Source organism: Meles meles, chromosome Y (assembly GCF_922984935.1).
Source record: "Meles meles chromosome Y, mMelMel3.1 paternal haplotype, whole genome shotgun sequence".
Taxonomy (NCBI): domain Eukaryota; kingdom Metazoa; phylum Chordata; class Mammalia; order Carnivora; family Mustelidae; genus Meles; species Meles meles.
The window spans coordinates 10,758,429-10,781,397 of record NC_060088.1 but is presented as its reverse complement, the minus strand read 5'-3'; the positions used below and the strand labels follow the sequence as shown (position 1 = coordinate 10,781,397).

Sequence of the window (22,969 nt, the reverse complement as noted above, 5' to 3'; positions counted from 1 at the left end):
CCTTTCTTTTTCATCCCCTTCAGGGATTCCAATAAGTCTGACATTGGAACATTCCATGGCATCATTTATTTCCCTGATTCTATTTTCATGTCTTCTGAGCTGTTTGTTCCAGGCTTCCTCCTGATCCTTTCTCTCTATCTGTTTGTCCTCCAGATCACTAATTGTATCTTCTGTCTCAGTTACCCTAGCTTTTAGAGAATTTAGAGTGGATTGGAATTCATTGAGAGCATTTTGAACTTCATCCCTGGTGGCTTTCAGTTCTTCCCTAACATTGTGAACATCATCCCTGGTGGCTTTCAGTTCTGCCCTAATCAATTCTGTTTGGTCTTCCATGGCTTTCTCCAACCTAGGTATTGCCTGGATAATTGTTAGCCTGAATTCCTTTTCCGACATACTGTCTATGTCGATAGCCATTAGCTCTGTTGTAGAAGGCCCATCCTCTGTATTTTTCTTCTGTTGGGAATTTCTCCTCCTAGTCATTTTGGTGAGAAATGACTGATCGGATGTAGCTGGATGTATCAACTGTGGTGCAGTCAATATGCACCTTGGAATGCTCCTGAGTAATCAGGAGTCCCCACCCAAATGAGAGAAAAAAGAAAGAGAGAAAGAAAAATGAGAGAGAGGAAAAAAAGGGAAGATAAAAGATAAGGCTCAGCCTAAATGGGCCCCAAGGTAAGATTTATGAAATATACAAACAAAAACAGACAAACAAAAAGATGGATAAAAGTATATGAAAAGAGGGAAAAAATGTATTTATATAAAAGTAAAAAGAAAAAAAAAAGGAAGATCTCGTCAAAAAGAACCCATGTATATGATTTATATACTATCAGGACAAACACAAATACACAGAAACACTGGAGGAAGAAAAAATGGGAGAGTGGTTATAAATTCTCCGTGGGGGCAAGGAAGGTTATTTTGATTCTTCCTGGATGTATCTTGATATCTTTGTTAAAGTACTCAAGTTTCCTAAGATAAAGGGTATTAAAAATGGTTTACCTATAGGGATAACGTTGATTGGGAAAAGGGGATTACCTTGAAGTTCAACTCTATATGATTAGAAAATAAAAATAAGAAAAGAATAAACTAGACTACACTAAACTAAATTTTTTTTCAAAAAATTTAGAAATAGAAAAGCAAAGAAAAACATGGGTGCATGTATCAAAAAGTTCAGGTTAGGTTATTATGGAATTTGATTTACTGGACATCTCACTGTGATGGTAAATAGGTTAAAAAGTTATCTATATGCATTTTAAAAATGAACCAGGATAGTGGTAAAGAGTTAAAATAAAAGTTGTGTCTATGAAGTAGTGGTGGTCATTCTCTTGTCATCTTTTTTTTTTTTTTTCCTTTCCTGGTTGGTTTTCTGGGGGAGGGGCCTGCCACATGTGTTTTCAACCAATGATGTTCCCTGAGTTAAGTCCTCCCTCCCCCCCCTCAAGGGGGTGGGCTCTGAGGAAACTGTTTTTTTCAGGCTTTTGTTCTCTGCAGGGTTTTATGTTTGTTATCTGTTTTCCCTTGCCTTGACAGCTTTTGATGGTTTGGGGAGGTTTAGAGGAAAGCAAACTTCACCCCGAACTCCCTCTCAGAGAGAAGCCTCAGCCTGCTCCCCTAGGTGTTGGAGAGTGCATAAATCCCCCCTTGGCTGCTGGCAGAGTGGGTTCAGTGTTGTGGTCCCAGGGTACACAGGATCTTCTGCTTGTTTCCAAAACCAGGGCAGCGGCAGCTGTCTAGGCAGCTCCAGACCACCAGAGAGGTTCCAAGCAGCGATTGCACACTGAGGTTTTCCCGCTGGCCTGGGCTGGGAGTTCCTGGTCTTTCTGGGTCTGAGAACTCCAGGCTGGCACATGTATGCACTCTCCCAGGGGAGGGTGTGGGGCAAGAGCTTCTCAGGCTCTGATGGCAGGAACCTGCGTTCTGCCATCTTGCAAGGCTCCCAGCCCCTCACAAGAACTGGACCCGACGCGTTCTCGGGCACGCCGGAGACTCAGGGACCAAGACCTGGTTTCTCTGCTGCACTCTCTCTGGCTCAGTGCCAGGGGAGGCTGTCCTGGGTCCGGGGACTTAAGCCCCTATCCCTAGCCACCCTGATTCCCACAATTTCCTCTCCACGATCTTTTGTTGTTTCTGAGTGCTTTCAACCAGACACCAAGTCAATTCTGGTCCCCAGAGCAGGGCACTCTCATATTGTGGTATTACTTTCCAATCTCAGTCACCTCTGGTGACTCCCTCCTGCTTTTGTTTATCTTCCAGTATCAGTCCGACCTTCCCACTCAGCTTACCTGCCCACTGGCGTCTTCTGCCCCGGTAGAGATCCAGACGTGTGCAATTCTGCTCTCAGGCTGATTTCATGGGTGATCAGAGTTCTTTGGTAGGTAATCAGCTCACTTTAGGGTACAGGTTTAAATGGCACCTCCTTCTACTTCCCCTCCATCTTGTCTCCCCCTTACTGATTTCTTCTATAGAAGTTTTGTGGTTTTCAGGTTTTTACATTTTCGTCTCTAATCAATTTTTAAAATTGTGTGTAGTATAGGAAAGTTTCATTCTTTTGCATGTAGCTGTTCACTTTCCCAAACACCATTCATTGAAAGGATTGTCTTTTTCCTATTGTGTATTCTTGTATCCTGCGTCATAAATTAACTGACTTTGTAAGTGTATGTTTATTTCTGCATTTTATGTCCTGTTGCATTGATCTATGTGTCTGTTTTTGTGTCAGTTCCACACTCTTTTGATTCCTATACCTTTGTAGTAGTATATTTGAAATCTGGGATTGTGGTACCTTCAGATTTGTTCTTTCTCAAGATTGCTGTCACTATCCTAAAGGTTCATTACAAATTTTAGAATTATTTTAGTTCTTTGAGAAATTCTTTTGAGATTTTGATAAGGTTTGCTTTGAATTTATAGATTGCTTTGGGTAATATGGACATTGTAACCATATTACTTTTTCTATTCCATGAGGATGATATATCTTTACTTTTGTGCTTTTTTAAGTTTCTTTTTCTCTCATTCTATTTCTCTTTAAAAGTTTTACTTAAGTTCCAATTAACATACAGTATTGTATTATTTTCAGGTGTACAAGTAGTCACTCCACACTTCATTAAAACAAACAAGAACACATCTTAATCCCCATCCGCTATTTGTCCCATCTCCTACCCAGCTCCCCCAGGTAACCATCAGTTGTTCCCTCTTTTGTCAATGTCTTACAGTTTTCAGAGTACAGGTGTTTCAATTTCCTGGTTAAATTTGTTCCTAGCTATTTTATCCTTTCTGGTACAATTGTAAATGGGACTGTTTTCTTAATTTGTCTTTCTGCTACCTTATTAGGGTCTAGAAATACAACAGATTTCAGTATATTAATTTTGAGTCCTGCAACCTTAATGAATTCATTTGTCAGTTGTAATAGATGATTCTTTAGGATTTTCTATATGCATAGTATTGTGTCATCTGCTAATATAAACAGTTTAACTTCTTTTTTGCCAATACAGATACTTTGTTTGTTTGTTTGTTTTTGTTGTTTTTGTTGTTGATGTGGTTGTTATCTGATTGCAGTGAGGCTAGGCCTGCTAGTACTATGATGAATCACAGTGGTAAGAGTGGACATCCTTGTCTTTTTCTTATGGGAAAATTTCTCAGCTTTCCTCCCTGAGTATGATGTTAGCTGAGGGTTTTTCATACATGGCCTTTATTATGTTGAGGTGTGTGCCCTCTAATCCCATTATGTTGAAAGTTTTCTTCATGAATAGTTATACTTTGTCAAATGATTTTCTACATCTATTGAGATGATCCTGTGATTTTTATCCTTACTCTTGTTAACCTGATGAATAACAATGATTGATTTGTGGATACTAAACCACACTTGAATCCCTGGAATACCCTGATCATGGTGACTGATTTTTTTTTTTTAATGTATTGTGATGATGCAGTGTGCTAATATTTTGTTGACCCTTCTGCATCTATGTTCATCTGCTACATTGTTCTATAGTCCTCTTTTCTTTTTTTAGTGTGTCTGGTTTTATTATCAAGATAATGGTGGCCTTGTGAATGAATTTGGAAGTTTTACTTACTTTTCTGTCTTTTTTTGGAATACTTCCAGAAAATTAGGCATTAAGTTTTTATGTATTTCATAGAATTTATCTGTTAAACCATCTGGCCCTAGGCTTTTGTTTATTGGGAATTTTTTTGATTACCAATTCAATTTACTAGTAGTAATCTATCTGTTTAACTTCTCTGTTTTTTCCTGATACATTTTGTGATATTGTGTGTTTTTTTTTTTTTTTTTTTTGGAATTCAGTTATTTCTACGTTGTCCAAATTATTGTCATATAATTATTCATAATATCCTCTTAGAATTCTTTGTATTTCTATGGTGTCTGCTAATCTCATATTTTATTTCCAATTTTACTTATTCGAGTGCTCCTTTTTTCCCTTAATGAGTCTGACTCAAGATTTATCACTCTGTTTATCTTTCAAGGAACCAGACCTTTGTTTTGTTGATCATCTTTATTTTTTATTTAGTCTATTTCAGTTATTTCTGCTCTAATCCTTATAATTTTCTTCATTCCACTAACTTTTGGTCTTTGTGGGTTTTTTTTTTCCCAAGCTCATTTAGTGTAGGATTACATTTGTTTATTAAAGACTTCTCTTGTTTCTTGAAGTAAGTCTAAATCACTATAAACTTCCTCCTTAAAACTGCTTTAGTTATTTCCCAAAAATTTTGGACATTTGTGCTTTCCTTTTTCTTCCCCGTGTATTTTTTTTTTATTTCATTCTTGATTTCTCCATTGACCCACTGGCTGTTCAGTAGCATGTCATTTACCCTCCATGCATTTGTGCATTTGTGCATTATTCTTGTAATTGATTTCCAGTTTCATACTGTTTTATTTGGAAAAGATGTTTGGTATGATTTCGGTTTTCTTCATATTACTGAGACTTTTTTTGTGCCCTAACATGTCACCTATCCTGGAGAATGCTCCATGTGTACTGGAAAAGAATGTATACTCTGCCGTTTTGGAATAGTATTTCTATTAGGTCTACATGGTCTAATGTGCATTCAAAGCCATGGTTTTCTTGTTAGTTTTCTGACCTAATGATCTGCCTATTGATGTAATTGGAGGGTTAAAGTAGACTACTTTTATTGTTTTATTATCAATTTCTCCCTTATATCTGTCAATATTTGTATTGTACAATCTTTATGTATTTGCATGCTCCCTTGCTGGATGCATATATATTTACAATTATTATATCCCCTTGTTTGATTGACTCTTCTATCATTACATAATGCCCTTCTTTGTTTCTTTTCAGTCTCTCTCTTTACCTCTCTTTCTTAAAATTTTATTTAATTATTTGATAAAGAAAGAGACAGCAAGAGAGGGAACACAAGCAGGGGGAGTGGGAGAGAGAGAAGCAGGCTTCCTGTTAAGCAAGGAGCCCAATCTGGGGCTCAGTCTGAGGACCCTGGGATCATGACCCTAGCCAAGACAGATGCTTAATGCTGAGCCGCCCAGGCACCCCTCTCTTTTTTTTTTTTTTTTTTTTTTAATGTCTATTTTATCTGATACAAGTATTCCTACCCTGGAATTTTTTGCTTCCATTTGCAGGTAAATGTTTTTCCACCCTTCACTTTTAATCTGCATGTGACATTAGATTTGAAGTAAATCTCTTGTAGGTAGCATATAGATGAGCCTTATTGCTTTTTTCTTCCCATTCAGTCACCTAGTGTCTTTTGATGGGGGTATTTATCTATTTACATCTTAAGTAATCACTGATAGATATGTATTTATTGTCATTTTATTACTTGTTTTCTGGTTGTTTTGTTGTTCTTCTCAGTTCCATTCTTCTCTTCCTTTCTTCCATTGTGGTTTGGTGGCAATCTCTAGTCTTACATTTTGGATTCCTTTATCTTTATGGTTAGTGTACAAAAACCTATTATAGGTTTTCTATTTGTGGTTACCATTAGGTTCGTATATAACATCTTAGGTGTATAGCAGTCTGTATTAAGTTGATGGTTGCTTAAGTTTGAACATATTTCAAAGGCAATAAATTTTTATCCTCATTAACACATGTATGATGTCATACTACATCTTTATATTTTCTGTATTCCTTGACTTTTTTTTTGTAAATATAATTGTTCAACCTCCATATACTGGCTTTATATGTGATTAATCTACTATCTTCACTATCTGTTTTCTTCTACCTGTGGAATTTTTTTCTTTCATTATTTTCTTACTTCTGGGTATGGCCTTTTCCACTTTCTTCTGGCCTGCAAAGTTTCTGCTGAAAAATCAGCTGCTGTCCTGAGAGCTTTTCTTTATACATAACTGTTTTCTTTGCTGCTTAAAAACTTTTCCTTATTCTTGCTTTTTGCCATTTTAATTGCTGTGTTTCTTGGCGTGGACCTCTTTGGTTTCATCTTGTTAGGAGTTCTCTTCTCTCTAGACCTTGATGTCCATTTCCTTCACCAAATTAAGGAAGTATTCAGCTATTATTTCTTCAGGTAAGTTTTCTGTCCTCTTTTCTCTCTTTTACCCTCCTGGAGTCCCTCTATAAAATTATTCTATGCTTATTAGGTTCCCTTATTGTCATTTTTAACTATTCTTTTCTCCCTTTTCAGCTCAACTTGTTTCCTCCATTACCCTGTTTTCCAGTTCACTGATCCACTGTTCTTCACCATCTAATATACTATGAATTCCTTCTATTTTTTCAATTATTGTATTTTTGAATTCATGTTATTTTTTGTATTTTCTGTCTGTTTGTTGATACTGACTCCATCCCCTCTTTCCTTAAGTCTGGTGAGTATTTTCGTGACCATTACCTTAATTTTTTAAATAAGGCATACTGCTTATCTGCTTTTTATTTTCTTCTTTTTCTGTGAGTTTTTCTTTTTCATTTGGTACATATTCCTCTGACTTCTCATTTAATGTGTCTCTGTGTATTTGTTTCTATGTATTACGTAGGTCAGCTAACTTCCTGAAAATAATGGCCTTGGGTAGAAGTCATTGGTGCCATGTGCTCTTCTGTTTTTTGGGCCATGATTACCTTCACTTCAGTCTTCTACAGATCTGCTTTGCCTGGTATGGGTACATTTGCCAGAGATTTTTCCCTGCACTGGTAAGAGGCCTGTCTTCAGCAGCTATAGGCTCATTGTTGGGCAGAGACAGCACTGAGAGTGGCTATCTGCAATTAGTTTCTCTGACAGCTTTAGGTTTACCAAAGGGCTGAGTTTCCTTCCTGCACAGCTAGTTAAGCAGCCCAGCCAGTGTGTGGAGTTATCTCTTCCCCTTCACATGACAGGAGTCACTTTGGAGTTTCACCCATTCCAGAGTAGGAGCCAGCCAGGTGTTGCAGGGTGGGTGGGCTTTGGCGTGATGCCTACCAAGGGTGGAAGTTTGGTTGGGCTGAGCATGCAGAGGATCACCTGGGTGGAGTAGCAAGGTAGATGTAGTGTTAGGGCTGAGTTTTGCAAGCATGCATCTGCCTAGCCTGTTGGAGGGGAAGAAAAATGGCATCTGCCAGCACATTTGTTCTTGGAAAAATCTGCAGATTCCTGACCCTCCCAGCACACATTCAGTAAAGATTAATCAGTAAATCTTCTTTATGTGCACCTGACACACTTTTAGACTGCTGCTTCTGTGCTGTGTCTCGGTCTGGGTTATTTATTTTATGGTGACTTTCTAAGGGCAAGGAATTTGTTTCCTACTTCCCTCAGTTCACCTGGAGTTAAGAGTGCTGATTTTTAAAGTTCTCAGTGTTAAGCCGTACTATTTTTCAAAGACAGATATTATGGCGTCTTGTCTTCCCAGTGAGTTGTGCTATGGTTCTGCTCTTCTTAGTTTTCCATGCTTGTGGTGTCCCTGTTTATGGCTGTTAGTCTTTGTGTTCTTAGTCTTAGTGTCTCTACCCCTCTCGCCTTTTCAATATCACCTCCTCTGCATGATTAACCATGAAGGGTCTGTTCCACCAATCTTCAGATCATTTCCAGAGCCATGCAATGTTGCTCTTATCCACATGTATCTGTGAAATGCAACTAGTTCAGGATCCTTCCACTCCATCATCTTTCCTAAACACAGAATATTTCATTTCATCTTAAGCACAAAAAAATTGAGATAAAGATATTTTTCCCAACCCTTTTATTATACTAAGGAAAATTATTTCACCTGGCTAGTCAAAGGAAGAACCAGCTTCAAACTGTGCAGTTATGTTCTTCAAAAGCTTTCAAGTCTGATGTTGCTGCTGTTTGTTTTTTCAATGTCCTGTCTAGATTTCTGAGTTATTTTACTTGATATTTATGTCTTTATTGACTAACAACTCTATATACACTTAAGCCAAGGTCCAACATGCAACATCTATAGACAAGGAACTTAATTCTCTGCCATCCTTCAAAATTCTACAATGATTGCAATATATCTGTTATTCCTGTAGAGCAACAGTACATCCCCATTTTAATCCTACATTTTAAGAGGTGTTGATCCCACATGGAACTATCACCAATAGTTACAGCAGTGTTATCAACAATAGCCAAAATATGGAAAGCCCAAGTATGAATATGTGTGTGTTTGCATGTGTGTTTGTGTGTGTATGTGTGTATATATGTAATGTATGTATATCTGTTTTTGTATATATACACATAAATATTTATATATGTAAAATATCTGTGTATAATATATATATTATATATAATACATACATGTATATATAAGCATGTATACATACATTATACATTTACATTGCATATGTATAATGTATCTTATACCCACACACATACACACACACAAATATGCTGGCAGATACCATTTTTACCCTCCACCAGAATAGATAAATGCATGCTTGCAAAACCCAGACCTAACACTGAATACGTGTACAATTATATACATATATCATACATAAAACATACATACATATATAAACATACCGTTATATATATGCAATATACAATGCCTGCATATACATGTAAATAGATGTGTGTATATATACACGTACATATATAATATACACATATGGTACATGTACATATGTATGCATATACACAGATGCATAAAATACATATACATGTTTGTGGATATACATATACATACATGTGATACACATATACATGTGTATACGTATATGTATTATATGTGTATTGTGTGTGTGCATGTGCATATATGTACATATACATACTTATATGTATGCTATATATGATTCAATAGTATATAATTAATATTGTATTTATGATTATATAACAAACATATAATTAAATAATATAATATACATTATATGTATGTATAGGCATACATATATATGTGCATACATATAATATATACATGTGTGTATAATATACATATAACACATGTGTGATACGTGTGACATGTGTATAATATATTGTATATATGTAAGATGTTTATGTTTATGTGTATGTATAATATATGTATATGTATATTAAAATACATAACAAAATAAGATATAGTAGATTTATATATAATCCAAAATCTTAAAAGTGTTGATCCCACATGCACCATGATAGTTGAACAGCAGCATTATCAACAATAGCCAAAATATGGAAAGCACAAGAATATATATATTACATACATAATATATATAAAGAATATGTTGTATACACACACACACATGCGTGCACACATAAAACAGGCAGAATATATTGTATTAGTATATGTATTAGTATTTAATAAATTATATCATATTAATATGCATATTAATATATTAGTGATGAAAAATAAAATATTATAATATAAAATATTATAATATAATATATTAGTAATGAAAAATTAAAACTTGAGGGGTGCCTAGGTGGTTCAGTGGGTTAAGCTTCTGCCTTTGCCTCAAGTCATGATCTCGGGGTCCTGGGATTGAGCCCCGCATCGGGCACTCTGCTCTGTGGGGAGCCTGCTTCCTCTTCTCTCTCTGCCTGCCTCTCTAACTACTTGTGATCTCTCTCTCTCTCTGTCAAATAAATAAATAAAAGCTTTTTAAAAAATCCTGTATTTTATTAAAGTAAATAAAATAAAATCTTGCCACTTGCAATGACATGGATGGGGCTAGAGTGTCTAATGCTGAGTGAAATAAGTCAGAGAAAGACAAATACCATATGATTTCACTCATAGTGGAATATTAAAAAACAAAACAAATGAGCAAAGGAAAAAAAGAGAGAGAGAGACAAACCAAGAAACAGACTGTTAACTCTACAGAACAAACTGATGGCTACCAGAGGGGAGCTAGGTTGGAGAGGAGTTAAACAGGTGATGGGGATTAAGAAGGGCACATGTGCTGAGCACACGGTGCTGTACAAAATTGTTGAATCACTAAATTCTACTCCTGAAACTAATATTATACTGTGTTAACTAACTGGAATTTACATAAAAACTTAATATAAAAATACATAAATAAATAGTTTTGATCCCTCCCTTCAATGTATTATCTCAGTATCTTTTGTCTCTCTTTATTTTTTGACTTCCCAATTAGCTATTTTATTGATTAGGGCTGTATTAATTAGCCTATTCACTTGTTTTAATCATCATTATTTGTAGAAACTACATGATATACTTTTAAGGTAAAATAAGCTAGCTATCAAGACAGGAAACAACGTGTGTTGGAGAGGATGTGGAGAAAGGGGAACCCTCTTACACTGTTGGTGGGAATGCAAGTTAGTGCAGCCACTTTGGAGAACAGTGTGGAGACTCCTGAAGAAATTAAGAATAGAGCTTCCCTATGACCCTGCAATTGCACTGCTGGGTATTTACCCCAAAGATACAGATGTAGTGAAAAGAAGGGCCATCTGTACCCCAGTGTTTATTGCAGCCATGGCTACGGTCGCCAAACTGTGGAAAGAACCAAGATGCCCTTCAACAGATGAATGGATAAGGAAGATGTGGTCCATATACACAATGGAGTATGATGCCTCCATCAGAAAGGATGAATACCCAACTTTTGTAGCAACATGGACGGGACTGGAAGAGATTATGCTGAGCAAAATAAGTCAAGCAGAGAGAGTCAAGTATCATATGGTCTCACTTATTTGTGGAGCATAACAAAGAACATGGAGGACAGGGGGAGATGGAGAGGAGAGGGAGTTGAGGGAAACTGGAAGGGGAGATGAACCATGAGAGACTATGGACTCTGAGAAACAACCAGAGGGTTTTGAAGGGGCAGGGGGTGAGAGGTTGAGGAACCAGGTGGTGGGTCATAGGGAGGGCACGTACTGCATGGAGCACTGGGTGTGATGCCAAAACAATGAACACTGCTATGCTGTAAATAAAAAAAAAAATAAGCTAGTTATCTATTATTGGGATTATATTATTTAGAGCTTTTTTTAATTATGAAGAAGTTTAAGAAAAATTTATTGTCCTATTATGTCAAGTATCACTAATGACTCTCTGGTGCAACATGTGGCCTTAATCCATTCTTTTGGATGATTAACAATACACAAATATTTTTAGTTAATATTTTCTTAGAATTTAGAAAATATAATAAGCTGGAGAATATAAGCATCACAGCAAAAATGTTTGCCGTGTTTAAAAATTGATTTATCACGGATGCCTGGGTGGCTCAGATGATCAAGCATCTACCTTCAGCTCAGGTCATGATCCCAGGGTTTTGGGATCGAGCCCCACATCTGATTCCTTGCTCAGCAGGGAGCCTGCTTCTCCACTGCCCGCCATTCCCCTTGTTTGTGTTGCACTCTGTGTGTGTGTGTGTGTGTGTGCGCGCGTGTGTGTCAAATAAATACATAAAATATTTTTTAAAAAATAAAGTAAAAGTTGATTTATTATCTTGTAAATAGTCTATTCATCCACTTTTCTTTTTTTTTTTAAGTTAAGATTTTTGGGCTCTCTTGTTCTGAGCTGCTTTCATGATTTTCTCTTCTGAAATTTGCAAGTTTCAGTGTTATATGTCATGATGTTGACCTATTTTTATTGATTGAGTGGAGGGTCCTTTGTGCCTCCTGGACTTAAATGCCTGTTCCCTTCCCCAGCTTAAGAAAGTTCTCAGCTATAATTTGTTCAAATCAACTTTCTGCCCCTCTCCCTCTCTTTATCCTTTGGTACCCCAGATACCAAGTACCGAAATATTATTTCACTTCGTGGTATTGCTGATCTCTCCAATTCTCCCCTCATGACCATAGCTGTTTTCCTCTTTTTCTCAGCTTCCTTATTGCCCATCATTTTGTCTTCTATGTCACTAACTCTCTCTTCTGCCTCATTTATCCAAGCAGTTAGAGCCTCTGTTTTTTATTGCATCTTAGTAATGGCATTTTAAATTTTAACCTGATTAGATTTTAGTTCCTTTATTTCTATAGTAAACTGATTCTTTAGTGTCTTCTATGTTTCTTTCAAGCCCAAGTAGTAGCTTTATAATCGTTGTTTTGAATTCTAGTTCCAACATCTTATATTCATATTATTAATTCCATGGCAGAGAATACTACTTCTGGCTCTTTCTTTAGGGTTGAATTTCTCCATCTCATCATTATGTCCAGAAAAGAATAGAAGAAAGAGAAAATACAAAAATAGCAACAACCAGCAGGAGGAGGTGAAGGAGGAGACAAAACAAAATAAGGGGGAAGAAAAGGTAAAAAAGAACAAAACACTAAACTAGATCCTGAGTGCATTTTGTCCCACTTGTTAAAGGAAACTAGGAAAATAGTTAAGAAAGTGAAAAAAAAAAGAAAGTGAAACATATACATATACACACAAAAATAAAATAAAAATAAAACCAAAATAGAACCAAAAATTAAAAATATACATATATAACATGGGTCTAAAAATAGAAATTAAAAAACAAGAAACGAATTGATAAAATAGGGGCACCTGAGTGGCTCAGTGGGTGAAAGCCTCTGCTTTTGGCTCAGGTCATGATCCCAGGGTCCTGGGTTCCAGCCCCGCATCAGGCTCTCTGATCAGTGGGGAGCCTGCTTCCCATCCCCCCTCTCTGCCTGCCTCTCTGCCTACTTGTGATCTCTCTCCCTCTGTCAAATAAATAAATAAAATCTTTTAAAAAAAGAATTCATAAAATAAGAATATGGTGAGAAAAAATAAAACAAAGACTAAAGAATAATAAAAAGCCACAAATGCTATATACTGTTTTCCCCAGGAGCTGAAGGATTGCAGTTGTGTATGATCAGTGTACTCAGTGATAGCTGAATGTTCCTGCTGGTCTTCTCGGGGAGGGGCCTGTTGTGCTGTCCTTAGCCTGATGAAATTGTCCTTGCAGTCTGTTGTCCTTACCCTGGCGAAACTGCACTTGCCTTGCATTCATACAGAATGAAAATGGTAGCGCCTCAATCTCTATCCCAGGAACTGAATGTCCATGCCCCCACTCTTCAGTGAGCCCTCACAGAAAAGCAGTCAATCACTCTTGTGTCCCTAGTTTCCACCCAAATTCTGTGTTCACCCAGCCTGTGACTGAGCATTTTTATCTCAGATACAGGACCCATTTTTGAGTTTCCAAACTATGGATTCCTGTGGTATGGACCAATGCACTTCCTCCTAGGAGAGGGAGAATTCCCATCAAAATCAACAAAAGCTGGCTACGACCAAGACATACCACTTATTTCTATTTCATTTAGTCTCTTGCTGTGGTTTTGTCCTCTTCTTTCATTTGGGATATATTCCTCTGTTATTTTTTCCCCACTCTCTGTGTCTGTTTCTGGGAATAAGGAAAGTCAGCTACCTCTCCTGTTCATGAAAATAGTGACCTTATGAAGAAAACCTCCTGTAGTACCCTGCCTTATGATCTGCCCTGTTCACCAGAATCTGGTTGTACCCCCTGTGTGGGCTGCTTTCTCCCTCTTGTTATGAATGGGGTGAATTGGCTGTGGGTGTACTGCTGGTTGAGGCTGGCCTTGGGTATAGCCATACCCAGCTCTGTCCACAGAAAGTTGGCATGTCAGAAGAGGGCGATATAAAATAGTCAATGTGCTAGATGAGAAAAATCTGCAGCCCAGGGTATTCTGTTAGCAAGGCCATTATTCAAAGTAGGAGGAAAGATAAAGGGTTTCTCAGGAAAACAAAAGCTAAAGGAGTTCACAACCATTAAACCAGTCCTGCAAGAAATATTACAGGGGACCATTTGAGGGAAAAGGAGAGATCATATGTGACAATAAAAAAGACAGGAAAATACAAAAACAGTAAAAATGAATGTTTCTGTAAAGTATTACCCAGGGGACTCACTAAATAAAAGAATTTAAACTATAATAACAGATACCTTAAATGTGCAGAGGGGAAATAATAGACTCAAACTTAAACAACTAATAACTTAATATAGACTGGCATAGGCAGAAGAGATTATATACAAACCCAATGTATCAAAACCCACTAATAGGGGCACCTAGGTGGCTCAATCAGTTAAGCATCTGCCTTCAGCTCAGGTCATGATCTCAGGGTTCTGAGCCCCATATCAGACTTCCTCCCCAGTGGGGAACCTCCTTATCTCTCTCCCTCTATGCCTTCCCTCTCCACTCACTCTCTTTCTTTCTCCCTCAAAAGTAAAGAAATAAAATCTTTAAAAAAAAATTTAAAACAATAAAAATATGCACTAAATAAAGAGAAGGAAACTTGAATATATCACTAAAGAAGATCACAAAACATGAGTAAAAGACAAGAATAGATCAAAATATTTTCAAACAAAACAAGTAATAAAATGGCAGTAAATACATATCTATCAATAATTTCTTTGAATGGAAACGGAATAAACACTCCAATCAAAAAGACACTCCAATCAAAAAGTCAGAATGAATTTTTTTTAAAAAAAAGTCAGAATGAATTTTTTTTAAAAAAGACCCATCTATATGTTGCCTACAAGAAACTCATTATAGACCTAAGGAGACCTGCAGATTGAAAGTGAGGTGTTAAACAAGCATCTGTCATGGGAATAGATGTCAAAGGAAAGTAGAGTAGCAATATTTCTATCCAACATACTAGACTTTGAAAAACAATGACTGTAACAAGAGACAAAGAAGGAAACAACATAATCATAATGGGCACAATCCAACAAGAAGATGTAACAATTGTAAATGTTTATGAACCCAACATGGGAGAAGCCAAATACATGAAACAGTTAATAGCAAATATAAAGAAACTAATCTATAGTAAGACAACAATAGTTGTTCATCTAAGCAGAAAATTAACAAGGAAAGAATGGCTTTGAATGACACCGTGGACCAGATGTACTTAATAGATTATTCAGAATATTTCATCCTAAAACAGCAGAAAACACATTCTCAAGGTCTCCAGAACACATCACATAAAACAAACCTCAATAAATTCAGAAAGATCAGGATCATACCATGCATCTCTCTGACCTCAGTGTTATGAACTGGGAGTCAACCACCAGAAAAAAATCTGGAAAGACCATAAATAATGGAGATTAAAATAATGAAGATAACAGAGATTAAAAACATGCCACTGAACAATGAGTGGGGCAACTGGGAAATCAAGAAGAAATTTTGAAAACATGCAAACAAATAAAAATGAAAACACAGTGGTCCAAAAATCTTTGGGATGAAGCAAAAGCTGTCCAAAGAGGGAAGTATATAGTGATACAAGCCTACCTTAAGAAAGAGGGGAAAAAGTCTCAAATAAACAATTTCATATTTTACATAAAGTAGCTAGAAAAAGAACAACAAACAAAACCTAAAAGCAGCAGAAGAAAGGAAATAATAAAGATTAGAGCAGAAATAAACAAACAACAACAACAAAAGCCAAAAGAGATCAATGAAACCAGGAGCTTGTTCTTTCAAAAAAATCAGTAATATTAATAAGCCTCTAGCCAGATATAATTAAAAGAAAAAAAAAGGGTAAGGACTCAAATAAATAAAATCACAAAAGAAGGTGGAAAAAAACACCACCACAAAAATACAAATACGTACATATGTATACATACATATATATGTGTATAAACACACACACACATTATGTATGAGAATATCATGAAAAACTATATGTCAACAAATTGGACAACCTAGAAGAAATGGACAAATTCCTAGAAACATAAAAATTACCAAAACTGAAACAGGAAGAAATAGAAAATTTTAACAGACGTGCGGTCCGGAGCCATGGCGCCCAGAGCCGCGACCCGCGCGCCCGGCCCCGTCGCCCCGCGGGAGCCGCCACGTCTCTGGGTGAAAGGGGGCCCTGTCTGGGCCGTCGGGCGGGGGGCAGAGGCGGGGGGGGGGCGGGGACCCCGGCTCCCTCCTCCCGAGGTCGGGGAGACGCACAGGCGCCGGGGGCGCCGGGCCGCTCCCGCGGATCGGGGGATGATGCCGCGCTCGGTGCCCCGGGACTGGCCTCAGTTTCTCGCGACCGACGGGCTCGGCGACTGCTGGGATGCCCGACGCGGAGCGGCGCCCCAACCAATCCGAGGGGGCGGGGGATCCGCGGGACCTGTGCGCGCTGCCCTCGCTGGCGGCCCCTCGGCTCCCGCGGCACGGGCTCCTCTGCACCTCGATCCCACTCCCGGACCCCGGGCTTTGGGGACCCAAGGTCTCTCGGGGAAGTTGGGTCCCGTCCCCCATTACGAGGGCATCCTACGTCCTTGGCGACCCCACACCTCTACCTCACCCGCGAGGGGCTCTTCATTCTCCCGGGGAGCTAGAGCCTCCGGTCCTCCACCTCTCCGCCTCTTCCTTTCTCCTTCCTCTGCTGCGGGACTTTTGTCCTAGAAATGGAGTGGGGCCCTGCAGGTGGACCGGCCTGGAGCGGAGGGACACCTTCGCCGCATCCCCCTCCCCTGGAGTGACCCCCGCGGGACTTCCTCCAGCCTGGATCTCCCAAACTGGGGCGGGGTGGGGGGGGGTGATTCGCTGAAATCCCCAGGAGACTCTGATCCCGGAACATTCTACTGTCCCTTTTGGGAGGGTCGAATCTCCGTTTCCAAAAGCCCCCACTCCAGCACCTGGGAATGACCCAGTCTTCACCGCATACACAGGGAAACCCTGGGACCCCAAGGGAAAATGTCGCTCCAGGGTACTCCACATTCACTTGCCCTGGGTGCCTTCACCTTCAACCAGCCAGTCCTGAAGGCCACCCCCGGCTTCTCCAGAGTCCCTGTAACATACATTGCAGTCTCTTTCTTCCGTTCGCCCTGGTCCTGCATCTCCCCCAGCCCCACTCCACCCCGGGGATCCGGACTGTCTCCCTCTTGGCCTGGCCCTGTGAGGCCAACACTACTATCCTGCCTCTTCTTAGTAGCCCTCAGTCCCTGTGTCTCGGCAAGAGAGACCCGGGCGGGAGGCCTGGCCACCTTCAGAGTGTGAGCTGAGGACAGAGGGTCCTCGGGAGTCCCCACTCCACGCTGCGTGTGCTCTGGATCTGCCAGCATTCCTGCAAAAGGCCTTAATTTCTTCTTTGAAATAGGTGTGGTAGGGGCCATCTGGGCAAGGAGCGTCCCTGCAAAATAAAACCCGAATGTGTCCCCTTCCCAGGGTAGAGATGGGGGACCTTCTCTCTCCAAGCGGGAGCGGGATACGAAGACAGTGGGGCCCAAATGGAGTTGCTGTGGCAAGAGGGCGTCGGTCGTGCCAGAAGCCGCCTGCGCCCTTCTCAGGCCTCCATCAGCCATGTGGGCAGTATTGCATTGCGTCGGATGCATGAGGTGGAAGGGGAACGGACAGGCTTCTTCAGGTCCCCCGTTAGAGTCTCTCCCCAGTGTCTCCACAGGTTATTGAGCTCCGTGGCTGTAGAGCAAATCCTAAGTCTGCCCCTCCGGATTGGTTCTCCCCGCCCAAGGTTCACCCCAATGGTTCATCAGGTTTGGAGAGGAAAATGAAAGCAAACAGGGTGGCTTGCTGGGGTTGGGGAACAAGCAGAAATCTCCACCAGAGGTCGTCCTTAGAGACACACAACATTCCCCGGACTGCACACCTACTGGGGGACCCCCCGAGTGCTCCGACTCCTTGTTATCCTTATTGAGGGGAAAAAGAAACCACGGTTTGGAGACTGTAAGGGGGACCCATTCAGAGTCGTTTCGCTTGTACGTGGCAGAGTCAAGCTGCAGGGCTTGCCTGGGTCCCCTGGTCCTGGCAGAGAAGCAGTGCGGGGGGGGGGGGGGGGGGGGGGGGCAGAGAAAGCAGGTCCCTCTTCTAACCACAGGGGGGTGCCTCCTGACTTGAGTATGTGCCTCCCTGCAGCTCCCAACAAGTCACAGGGGACTCATCCTTTCCTCTCTCGTCCGTGCCACCTTCCATGCCCACCGCTCCTTCCCCCTACCCCTCCAGGAAGAAAACTGTCCACAAGAGCATGTGCCTGTCCCTGGCTCTCCTCCTGGCGGTTAACAAACAGTATTCCAGCCCAGTTTGACCGTCCACCGCAAGAGCGCCCGCGGCCCACCCGAGAGCTACAGAAGGCCCAGAGCCCCAGCAGACACCTGATGAACCCCAACGGCTTCTCAAAGAACCCCAAGGATGTGTCTGTCCCCACCGCCATGGCCCCGCGAGGGCCCCAGACTTGGGATGTCAGCATCACTACCTGCTCAGCCAACGTCAACCTGACCCACCAGCCCTGGTTCCAGGGCCTGGAGCCCCATTTCTGGCAGTTTCTGACCAACCGGCACTGCTGCTACTTCCCCATGCTGCTGAACTACCCGGAGAAGTGCCCCGGCGCCATCTACCTGCTGGTGGTGGTCAAGTCGGTCATCACGCAGCACGATCGCCGCGAGGCCATCGCCAGACCTGGGGCCGGGAGCAGGAGTCGGGGAGCTGCGGCGGTGTGCGCACCCTCTTCCTGCTGGGCACCGCCTCCAAGCAGGAGGAGCGCGCCCACTACCAGCAGCTGCTGGCCTGCGAGGACCGGCTGTATGGCGACATCCTGCAGTGGGACTTTCTGGACGGCTTCAACCTCTCAAGGAGTTCCACTTCCTCAAGTGGTTCGACATCTGCTACCTCCATGTCCAGTTCATCTTCAAGGGCGACGACGACGTCTTCGTCAACCCCACCAACATGCTGGAGTTTCTGGCCGACCCGCAGCCGCAGGAGGACCTGTTCGTGGGCGACATCCTGCAGCACGCCTGGCCCATCCGCAAGAAGGACAAGTACTACATCCCGGGGGTCCGGTACAGCAAGGCCAGCTACCCACCACACGCGGGCGGCGGCGGCTTTCTCATGGCCCGCGGCCTGGCCCGGCGCCTGCACCGCGCCTGCGACACGGTGGAGCTGTACCCCATCGACGACGTCTTCCTCGGCATGTGTCTGAGCGTCCAGCCCACGGCCCATGAGGGCTGCAAGACGTTCGGCATCTCCCGGAACCACAACGGCCGCATGAACAAGGAGCTCTGCTTCTTCCGCTCCATGCTTGAGGTGCACAAGCTGCTGCCAGCCGAGCTGCTGGCCATGTGGGGACTGGTGCTCGGCAACGTAACCTGCACCTGTAAGCTGCAGGTGCTCTGACAGCGGCCCACCCCCCGCAGGGGCGGGGCCACGCGTTCTTGAGCGCCCCCCCCCCCCCCCCGCCCCCTCGGCAGCCTGGGGCTGGAGCTGCAATGCCCGGGGCAGAGATCGTGGTTCCCTGCCCGCCCCTCAACCCCGCAGGAAGATGGGGGTGGATGAGCATGGGGCTTTGTGGCCCCCTGGGCGTGATGAGACGCAGTGAGCCAGAAGGGGGCCTCCGTGCGTGGACCCAGAAAGTAGTCCTTCCCCGCCTGCACAAGGTCATCTTGGGAGCAAGGCCGGTGGCCTCCGGTAGCCCTCCTAACCTGGGTTCCCTGCTGGGCTCCCTGTGACCTGGAGGGAGGCCTAGTGGCCTCTGAAGGAACCCTGTGCTCAGGTACCGTACCGGGTTAGGCCTGGCCCTGGATGGGAGAGGGACATCTTCACAGAGGAGATTCTCCACCTCCCATGAAATGCCTCAGTCTCCCCCACAGGCCCAGGCAGCCCTTTCAGGAGAAGCTCAACACTATGCAGGCTCCCAGGCCCGTCCTCTGCCGCCCATGCCCCTGGGCCTCCAGGAGATGGAAGGAAGCTCGCAAGGCCCTCGGCACCCCTATCCCCCGCCCCCAGACTTGCCTGGAGTTGCTGCTCCTCTGTGCTCGAAGGTGGCTTCGCTCCCGGCTGTGTCCTGTGACGCTCCATCCACCCGGTCTGGAAGCGCGGCTGACCGCCCTGACTACCTCAGCAATGCTCAGAACCTCCAGATGGGCTGCAGCGCCCCCACCCCAGGGTCAGAGAGCAGTGCTCCAACCTCTGCAGTCGCGGTGCTGCCCAGCCCAGGGAGGACCCGTGTGCGGTGCCCCCAAAGCCTGGCTCCCCAGTCGGAAACCAGCTGGTTTGTCCCTGGAGATGGACCTTCCTCTATTACTGTGAAGTCTTATTTTTGAAGAATTTGGAGGGAGAGAGTGCCAGGCCTCCGGAGATGATGGTGTTCCTCCTCTCCCTTCCCTCATTCCAGCAAGATACCCTCTCCCGCGGCCACTCACTCCCCACCCATGCCTGTTACAGTCCCCCTCTGAAACCCTGTCCTCCCTGCCTGCCTACTTCTCCAGGGCCTGAGCAGACAAACGTGGGCTCCTGTGAAGGGATGGAGTGAACCCTCAGGCGTCCTTGGGCCTGGGCTCAGAAGGACCCCCCCCCCCCCTCACATCAGTGGCCAGGCACCTGGGGAAAGATTGAGGGATCGACTCTATTTTCTCAATAAAAGGGGGCTGGTTTTAAACAGAGAAAAGAAAGGAAAGAAAGAAAGAAGGAAGGAAGGAGGGAAGGAAGGAAGGAAGGAAAAGGGAAGGAGGGAGGGAGGGAAAGAAAGGGAGAAAGAGAGAAAGAAGAAAATGAGAAAGGGAAAAAGAGAGAGACAGAGACAGAAAGAGAAGAAGAGAAAGAAAGAAACGAAAAGAAATAAAGAAAGAGAGAGAGGAAGGAAGGAAGGGAAAGAAAGGAAGAAAAGGAGAAAGGAGAGAGAGAAAGAGAAAGAAAGAAAGAAAGAAAGAAAGAAAGAGGAAGAGAAAGAGAGGAAGGAAGAGAGGAAGGGAAGGAGGGAGGGAGGAAGGGAAGAAAGAAGAGAAAGGAAGGAAGGAAGAAAGGAGAAGAAAATTTTAACAGACTTGTAAACAGCAAAGAAATTGAGTCACAAATCAATCTATCAAAATCCTAGAGGAGAACATGGGCAGTAACCTCTTCAAAGTAAGCTACAGCAACTTCTTTCAAGACATGTCTCCAAAGGCAAAAGAAACAAAAGTGAAAATGGACTTTGGGAACTTCATCAAGATCAAAAGCTTCTGCAGAAAAGGAAACAGTAGACAAAACAAAGAGGCAACCAATAGAATGGGAGAAGATATTCACAAATGACTACAAAGTGCTGATATCCAAGATCTACAAAGAACCCCTCAAACTCAACACATACAAAAAAGATAATCACATGGGGCACCTGGGTGGCTCAGTGGGTTAAAGCATCTGCTTTCCGATCAGGTCATGATCCCAGGGTCCTGGGATCAAGCCCCGCATCTGGCTCTCTGCTCAGCAGGGAGCCTGCTTCCCTCCCTCTCTCTCTGGCTGCCTCTCTGCCTACCTGTGATCTCTGTCTGTCAAATAAATAAATAAAATCTTTCAAAAAAAAAGATAATCACATCAAAACTCACAATAAATAAAAGTCCAGGGCCAGATGGCTTCACAGGTGAATTTTACTAAATGTTTAAAGAAGAGTTAGTACTTATTCTTCTCAAAATATTCCAAAAAATAAAATAGAAAGCAAAACTTCCAAATTAATTCTATGAGGCCATTAGTAGGCTGATATCCAAACCAGACAGATACCACTGAAAAAGCAAAGTACTGGCCAACATCCCTGATGAAGATGGATGCAAAAATTCTCAACAAAATACTATCAAATGAAATCCATTAAATTATACAATACATTAAATTAAACAATACATTAAAAAAAATCCATGACCATTTGGGATTTATTCCTGTTGCAAGAGTGGTTCAATATTCCCAAACCAATCAATGTGATACTTCACATCAATCAGAAAGAATAGAACTGTGTGATCATGTTAGTAGACACAGAAAGATCATTTGACAAAGAACATGTATTCATGATTTAAAACCTCCAACAAAGTAGATTTAGAGGTAACATACCACAACAGAATAAAGGACATGTATGAAAACCCTCAGCTAATGTCATCTCAATGCGATAGATTGAGAGCTTTTCCCCTAAGGTCAGGAACAAGACAAAGATGTCCCCTCTCACCACTTTTATTCAACATAGTATTAGAAGACACAGCCACAGCAATGAGATGACAAAAAAAGAAATAAAAGACATCCGAATCAATAAGGTAGAAGTCAAACTTTTACTACTTGCTTATGAAATGATACTTTATAGAGAAAATGTGAAAGAGAAAGTCCACCAAAATACTGCTATAACTAATAAATGAATTCAATAAAGTTGTAGTATACCAAGTCAATGTGCAGAGTATGTTGCCTTTCTAGACACTGATTATGAAGCAGCAGAGAGAGAAATTAAGGAATAAATCCCATTTACAATTGCACCAAAACCATAAGATACCTAGGAATAAGCCTAACCAAAGAGGCAAAAGGCCTGTACTCTAAAAACTATAGAACACTTGAAAAGAAATTGAAGATGACACACCAAAGTGGGAAGATATACCAAGGTCATGTCTTGGAAGAACAAATATTGTTAAAATGTTTATATTATCCAAAATAATCCATATTTAGTGCAGTCCCTATTAAAATAACATTTTTCAGAGAGCTAGAAATCCTAAAATTGTATGGGACACAAAAGAACTTTGAATAGGTGAAGCAGTCCTGAAGAAGAAAAGCAAAGCTGGAGGTTTCACAATTCCATACTTCAAGTTATATTACAAAGGTGTAATCATCAAAACCATATGGTACTGGCACAAAAGCAGACACATAGATCAAAGAAACAGAATAGAAAGCCCAGAAAGAACCCCACAATTATATGATCAATTAATCTTTGACAAAGCAGATAGAATAACCAATGGACAAAAGACAGCCTCTTTAACAAATGGTGGTGGGAAACTGGACAGCA

General features: G+C 41.9%; 1 pseudogene; it reads left to right on the top strand.

Moving 5' to 3' along the window:
• The first annotated feature begins 11,354 nt into the window (after nucleotides 1-11,354).
• On the top strand, nucleotides 11,355-19,365 carry LOC123935769 (annotated as a pseudogene).
• Nucleotides 19,366-22,969: the final 3,604 nt, after the last annotated feature.